A 6279-nucleotide genomic window follows, 5' to 3' on the forward strand; every position below is an offset into this window, starting at 1 on the left:
AAACGCCTCTCCGCCGGTGTTTTTCAGTAGCGGATCGGAACGCGCCGAGACGTTCCTGCTGTGAGGCGACGTGCGCTCCTTTCAGGGGTGGGGGGGGCGACGTCCCGCCAGGTGCGGCGAGCGGACTCGGCGGACCGAGATCGCGAGACGCCACCGCCGACATGAGCGTGCTATTGTCTGCGACGCACCTGGCTCGCGAGGGTCGCTCGAAGTAAAAAAGAAAAGACGTAAATATAAAAAATAATAATAGTCACCATAATAAAAGGTAAAAATGTATTAAAGAAACCCTCGCACAAGCCGCGGATTCCATCGCGGACATTTTCCTCGATCGCGCCAGGTGCCCCCAGCCCTCCCCCAGCCCTCCCCAGCCCTCCTCCAGCCCTCCCCAGCCCTCCTCCAGCTCTCAGCAGCAGCAGCAGCAGCTACTGCTGCTGCTGAGAGGCAGTAGTGTCAGCGACCGCCTATTGTCAGGGCGTCATCTCAGCGGACTTCGTCCCGAGTCGACGGGCCAGGGGAATTATTTCCACAGCCGCGATTCACCACATCCGCGATACCTTGCGGCTCTCGCCGCGGATACGAGTCGCCTTCCGCCCACACTGGCCTGGCCCCGTGGGTGCCCCTTACCCGAGCTCCCTCACCCCCCCCGGGCTGACCAGCGCGGTGAAGTATGGTCAAACGACCCTTCGTGGCCAACTCGGCGTGGTGGGGGAGGGTTTTGTCCGGCAGGAGACATCGATCGCTACCGGCGATTGCCGTGGCCGGGAATCGAACTCGGCTGCGCACGGCTTCACAGAGCGAGCGTGCGCCCATCGCCGCGCCGATTGCCGCGCCACCCCTCCGGCACCGTTCATTATCGCGCGTTGATATTTCGCGCCGCGCTCCCTTTGTTTGCGCCTCTGGGCTCCCAGCTGCCGCGGGATGCGGCGTACAAACGTGCGGGGCCCCTGCACGCATGGGCAGACGTGCGCGCAATGTGCGTCCGTCCCGTAGTACGAACGGCGGACGTGAAATAGCTTTCCGGGACGTTCCGTTCGATCGGCTGCTCTCGCATAACCGGCCCAGCACAGGCTGCGGCTGATAGATGGATAGTGAGTGGGACGGAGAGACAGGGAAAGAGAGAGGGGTGGACAAGCACAGGGGCAAAACACAGCAAGATAGATATATAGATGAATACGGAGATGGGCCGAGTAATATTCGAGACGTGGAGAGACAGAGAGACGGGCGAATATAAATGTTGACAAAAACAGACACGGAGAGATATGGGGCTCAGAGCTTGACAAAGAGAGAGAGAGGGACATGGATGGGAATTCAAATACAGAGAGAGAGAGACACAGCGAGACACCGAGGGAGAACAAAAAGACACAAAAGAGGCCGATGTGGGAGAGCGCAGCATGCCGCGCGCTAAAGAGTGCGAGAGAGGGGCAGAGGCAGAGACACGGAGGGGAGCGGAGATGCAAGTCAGATCGTGTCTACGCACACACGCAGCCGCGCATATATTTTTAATTTCACAAACGTAAGAGAAGTGCCCTTGTGAGGACATCGAAGAGCAGCGAGAGAGAGCGAGCGAGCGAGAGAGAGCGAGAGAGAGTGTGCGCGAGCGAGCGAGCGAGCGGAAACACTTAGTATGTGAGCGGCGTGCGTGCACGCGAGCTGTCGCACTCGCTCAGAGAGAGGAGGAGAGACGGTGCGGCGCGGCGGCGGGGATGACAGAGGGGGTGGGAGTGATGATGGCGGTGGTGGTGGTAGTCGTGGTGGTGGCTGTGTTAGTGGCGGTGGAAGAGGGAAAGAGTCAAGGGAGACGGTGGGGGTTGGAAGGGTAAGTGTGGGCTTCCACATGTTTGGCACGAGTAGTGGCTGTGGTTGTGGAGGTGCTGGCGTTGCTGGTGGTGCGGAGGATCGTGCCCCTCCAAGAGACCTTTAACGAGCGCTGTGCGATGATCCGCTTCGATCTCGTGACACGACCCGGAGAGCCACCCTCTCCGAGGGCGCACAGGGCCCACCCTAGCGCCGGTTTTGCGCGAACGGCGAGAAATCCAACCCAGGGCGTGAGATCGGAGCTCACCGGGCCGGTATCGATTCACCCACCGATCAGTTAGAAGCTGTAAAAACCGAGGGCAAAAGTCAGACTGAGGTCCAAAGGGACAAATGAAGCGGAAGCGCGAGGCCCGGAACCGGCGGGGGGACCGTGCAAGCGGGAGGGAGAAACCGGAGACAAAGAAAACACGTCCCCCGTTCTCGAATCAAATCGCGATTAAAATATTTTTTATTTTACCAGGTAAGGCGCCACTGAGCGATGCAGGTCTTGTTCAGAAGTGACCTGGCCCCAAACGATAGCTCAACCAAGTGGCTTATCAGCGAGTGAAAATTCAAAGCAGCCAAACACTCTAAATGCGTGAAGTTGATTCTACTTGTCTGGGGAAAAACCAGAGGACCCGGAGAAAAATCCACACGACCATGGGCAGAGAGACACGCAAACTCCAAATATACAGCAGGCATCGTCAGGGTCGGAATGGAACCCACGACCTCCTGTATACCAGGCGAGGTAGTTAATATCTCGCCACTGCGGCGCCCCGAAGCGGCTCATCGGAATCGACGCCAACCCATCCACCCCCTACCCCCCCGAGCGTTTTGTCTCTCTCGTGCGGCGCCAACGCTGCTCCGTGTCCGAGGGCTCCTCGCTCGTCACCGCGCTCGTCCTGCTGGCGTGTGGCGCTCGCGGTTCTCGGTGTTGCGTTTTAGTTTTTATAAAAATTCTATGTTAAATGTGACTTTGGTAAAAAAAAAATGTCCCTCTCTTTCCCATCGATTGGAGCGGCCTAAATCAATCCGCTCATTAAAGTGTGATTCATCCCATCAGCGAGCCGCCGGCACGGTGCTCCACCCGCCCGCCCGCCCGCCCGCCCACTGAGCATCACATCTCCATCTCACGTACCGCGCACGCACGCACGCGTATTTATACATAAAACGCCACGGAGGCCGCCCCGGGGAATCACTTATACGCCGCGACGTCGCGGAACAAATCTTCCGGGCACCCAATTACGGCATTCGGGGGGGTTTAAAACCAACAAAACACCTGCCAGCAATCACGGCTGTCAGCCCCAGCGCCGGCCCCACCGTCTCCCCGCCCGCTGGTGCCGGTGGCCGATCCATCTTGGCCCCGCCGCGGCGGCGACGGCGGCCGCGGCAGAATCGGATTTTTTTAAATGTATACTGGAGGAAATCCGATGAGCGACGAAGCTGTTTTTCACAGATGTCCAGGACATCGCGCTAGCGGCCGGCTCGACGGCCGAATGGCAAACCGCGGGGGGTTATTCTCTAAAAGTGTTAGCGTTGAGAGCGGGGGTTTGTCTCATGCCTGAATTTCTTGTTCGTTAGCTTATGTCCTCCGCAGTATAATTCCCACTGCGCAATCGGCGTCACGTCACGAGATGAAGAATCCATTGGGAAATCTTTTCAGCGCAGCACAACACCCTCCGTGTGTTCGAGAAGCGGAGATCACAGAACGACTTCTGAGATCCCGCCCAGTGACCTCTTGTTCACACGCAGCACGGTCTTACACGCGTTGCTACAGGGACATTTGTAAGCGAAAGGGATGTAGCTTTTAAACTTCGCAGAGCTGACATTGAGCCAGCAATAAACCAAATTAAATGCGTTGGTTTTTCTGTGCAGTATGTATGTTGAACTTCTTTTGCACCGTACGTGGTGGCCAACCATGCTAATCGGTGGTGCAGTGGTTGGTGACTGGGCCGAGACCCGAATCTCGCTACACTCGGGAACTGGGTTTAATCATGGGCGGCTGAAACCCGGATTCGAACCCAAGCCCTCAGCGGTGCCGGCTGGGCTCTTTGACCCGTGACCCATCCCGACCGCCTCCAGTTGCGCGGATTTTCAAGATTCTAATCTGGCCAGGTGGCTCTGCGGTTAGAGCACTTTCACTAACGAGCGGAAGGTTGCAAGTTCAAATCCCGGCTGCGGGGTCAACTGGGCCAACCATCCCCCCCGGGGTCAATCGACTCAACCGCACATTCCGATAAGCAACGGTCGTGCCGTGCGCAGGCCGGACCCTGCCACGCTAATGTGGAATGCAAACCACCGTTTCGGGTTGTTACCGCGTGCTCTTCTAACAACACGCGGAACAGCCCAAACACACGTGGAACAGCTCTTGCACTCAGCCTGTCGGGAGACGTGAACAAGCGGCATACATTCCACATTACCGTGGCAGGGTTAAGCCCGTCTTTAACACACGATAAAGATATACAGCGTGACCACACAACCCTACGTACGCAGCGCCGATGCCCAATCAATTTATTTTTCTGCCCCTGCTCTGACTTTCTTCGGATTGCACTACCGGCAGCGTCACAGATCTCGTCCGTGCGAGGAGGGGGGGGATGAGGAGGGGATGATCACGCGTTACCATCTCGTCGAGCTAAAGAGCAAGCACACGCTCCGCTCGCCGGAGACGCCCGCGGCTCCCCGCACACGCGTGTGCGGGCGGGCGGTTGTCGCGGCGGCAAGAGCGGCGAAGGCGACGGACGGCAGCCTCGGAACGCGACATCGCCAGCGCCTCTGGACCGGTGCGGTTGCTTTAATCACAGCAATTATCACAGCCTGACCTCTCGCCATTTTAAACCACTTACTCCGAGCCGCTGTATTTCACTCGTGTGTGTTTTTCTGGTAACTTTAATCATTAATTGGATTAGGGAGAGGAATATTTTTTTTCCCTCTACTTCCGAAAAAAATAAAAACACCTCCCCTCCCGCGCAGGAGCTGATAAATAGGAATCCACGCGCGCACGCACACATGCACGCACGCGAACGCACGGAAGCAGCCATCACTCATTTGCATGTGTGCCATTAACCCAACCTGTAATTGAGAGCTTTATTCTAATGAGCTGTAATCAGCACATGCCAATTGGCCTCCTGTTAGTGCAATTACATGACTACGGGCACAACTAATACGGCAACACAAGGGCATGAGGCTTTCTCTCTCCCTCTGTCTCTCTCATCTCTCTCCTCTATCTCACTCCGCCACCCTCTCGCTACACCCACCGCTCTCTCCTCGTTTCTCTCGTCAGGCCAGCTGGTACAGCATGAGGCTGCCTCTCTCTCTCTCCCTCGCTCATGTACGCCCCCCCCTCTCTCCTTCAAGCATACACTCTCACTCACTATCACCCACTGCTCTATCTCTCTCCACCACCCTCTCGCTACACCCACCGCTCTCTCCGTCTCTCTCGCCAGCCCAGCTGGTGTGGGTGTAATAATTCACCCCTTGCACAAATCAATGAATTGTCCCAAAGCAAGGTCAGGATTCAATTTAGGAATCATTCCGTTGTTTTGCCTTTCGCCATTCTCTCTGCGTGTGGAAGAAGCAATTGCGGTGGGGAAAAAAACGATGAACTCTGTCATAAATCCACTGGAGGGATGAAGGCCTCCCCATTCCATATCGTTCGTGGGGGGGGGGGGGCTTTGACCATACTTCTCCAAGGCTGGCGGGATCCAGGATCGCCAGGAATTGGACTCGGGCTGCTGGGTCCATGGACGCAGTGCGGGGATCACTGCAACACCGCTCCAGCCGCAGCAAACGAGGATTATAAACAGCTGACTGCGCCGCATGCGATGCAAGTCGATGCTTGCATCCAGACCCGTAACAAGCGATTTCCGTCGATGGATATTTACATCTCCAGCACGCACATTCACATTAACACACGTTCATCTCCTGTCTAGACACCGCTTCCAGGTCAAGACGACATGAATTTGCGGGACCTTGTCAGCGAGCGTGTACGTGTGTGGCTGAGTGTCTAGATGTGTGGGGAGCGGTAGGGTAGCGGTCAGCGGTCAGCGTGTAGCGCTACGAACCCGGCGATCAGAGTTCGATTCCCGCTCACGGCCACCACCAGTGACGATTATCTGAACCGGTCCTGGGCTTCCCCTAGGTCTACTCAGCCTCAAATGAGTACTTAGTGCAGTGTGTCAACATCGGCACTCGGGAGACAAAGGCGGCGGGGCGTGGTGCTGGCCACCCACCCCCTCTGCGTGCCGTGCCGGCCTTCATATGTGCTACTCGTGAACAGCACTTGCCCCTACAGTCTGTTAAGGCTATACGGGGGATCTTTGTCTCCGTGCGTATATGCGTATACGTGTGCACATGTAGTTAATGAGAAAACGTCAACCCCCAAAGCCAGTGAAGAAATACCGGTTCACAAACTGCTATTAAAGTCTCGGATGAAAACAATGCCTCCGTTAATTAAACGTTGAAAATCGCATCGTTTACGTCGTTGTT

This window comes from Lethenteron reissneri, chromosome 24 (assembly GCF_015708825.2).
Source record: "Lethenteron reissneri isolate LAM-NWPU_2019-01 chromosome 24, ASM1570882v1, whole genome shotgun sequence".
NCBI classification, from domain to species: Eukaryota; Metazoa; Chordata; class Hyperoartia; order Petromyzontiformes; family Petromyzontidae; genus Lethenteron; species Lethenteron reissneri.